The sequence below is a fragment of the Neophocaena asiaeorientalis genome, unplaced genomic scaffold, assembly GCF_003031525.2.
Source record: "Neophocaena asiaeorientalis asiaeorientalis breed wild unplaced genomic scaffold, Neophocaena_asiaeorientalis_V1.1 scaffold59, whole genome shotgun sequence".
Lineage (NCBI taxonomy): Eukaryota > Metazoa > Chordata > Mammalia > Artiodactyla > Phocoenidae > Neophocaena > Neophocaena asiaeorientalis.
Window position 1 is genome coordinate 12,046,345 of NW_020174268.1, and position 1,952 is coordinate 12,048,296.

Sequence of the window (1,952 nt, forward strand, 5' to 3'; positions counted from 1 at the left end):
TTGGGGAACTAAGATCCCACATGCCACGTGGTGCAGCCAAAAGATAAAAAAAAAAAAAAAGACTGTATCCTGGGTTATAATCCTCAGGTTGGCAAGAATAAAATGTATACCTGAGAACATACAAAATAAGAGAATACCTAGGGATCTTACATAAAGAAGGGACTAATATTTGAAAGCTAATCTAGCTACAAGACCTCAGCTGACCTCAAGATAATCTGAACAGCAGGGAACTAGAGCCTTGTTTCTTTAATCATCATCATCATCATTATTATTATTCCACTGCATTCATTTATTAATAAGCACCCTAACAATCTACATGTGTGTCAGCTTTCATGTTTACAGAGAAGGAGCTTTCCCCCAGGCTGTGTGAGGACTCCCCATAACTCCCTGGTGAGTTCTACAAATACTGAAATGAAGAAGTTGGCTCCTGAGTCTGTCTGTTCCCAGCTTCCCTTTGGCTCAATATGAATGAGTTAGTGGTTCCCCAGAGTAAATCTAAACTAGATATCTTTAAGAGATGTTCTGGTTAATCTACCGCTGGACTAGAAACTAATGGAGAACTCCTAGAATATTAACATGAGAAGTGGCTAGTTTTCCTCCATTTAATAACAATCTGCAAAAAGTAAGTGTCAAAATCTAAAAAGTAGCATACCTTCACCAATCTATTGGTAAGAATGGAATTTGTATGAAACACCACAAATTTGATATTAGATGGAACTTGTACTAAATGACCTTTAAGGGACAGTTGGCTCCTTTTTAGTGGAATTCTTGTCAAGGAAGATATATATTAGCTTCACATGGTTTAAACTAACAGTTCTACTGTGAACTACTCTCAGTGTATGCATATATGCTCATGGATCAAAGCCAATTTCCTTTAACAATATATAAAAAGATACATTATATATATAAACCCGAACACCTCAACCAAGTAATGATATTCATTAGTAAGTACCAAATTGCACTAGTAGTCTTGTGGCTATCATGTTAGAATAAACATAATATCTGTATTATCCTAAAATAAAATTCTTCTCAGAATTTCATTACATACATCAACTTTTGTCGTATATCAACTAGCTGATATTTTTGTTCTTTATCAAAAAATGCTAAGAAAATTATTACCAGACTTTATATGGTTCTTAAGTCATAATTCCTGATTTCTTTACATATTTAATATGAAATGGTCCAGGAGGTATGTCCACTGTCAAAGTCTGTAGTTCCTTTCAGTGACATAGCACGTACTGCAAAGTTAACTATTACCGCACAAAAACATCTCAAGTATAGTAAAAAGAACCTTGGGTTTTAATGATTGTTCTGGAATAAGAAGGAAGGCCTTAGACCTGAGCAAAGCAGAGTTAGAATCCAGGCCCCGGAAGACACTAGTGCACTCAAAAGACTTCCCCCTCATTAAAATGGTGAACTAGAAAAAAAAAATTTTTTTTTTTTTGCCCCTGGAAAAAGGGAGAAAACCAGGAAACTTTGTATTCTGACTCCTGCTCCGGGTAACAAAGTAATATAAAACCCAGGAATTCTCACCTGAGAATTTTTAACTTTGGCCCTTTCACTTGGATTTGTGTTTCAAATCATACTACCTACAGCACCCAGGAAGCACCAAACATTTAAATGTTGGCAGACTCTTGGAGCACCTGGCAGAAGCAAATACAGGCCTTCTCTGGAGATATATACCCTCAGCTCAGAACTTAGGATTCCCCAAGTTAGCCAAATGTGAGCTCCCAATGTTACCAGCCCTCCCAAGTCGGCCCCCAGCAAGGGTCCTCCTGCCCAGTGTTGTTGGAGCCAATAGAACGAGACTGAGTTAGGTTTGGAAGCAAAGGAAGGCTTTAGTCTTCGATCAAAGAATGGAGAGCTGTGAGCTCTGGCTCTAGAGGACATGGTCTCCAGACACGCCGTGAGCAGGGCTGCTTTATAGGGATCTCGGGGAGGGGGTGGGGTTC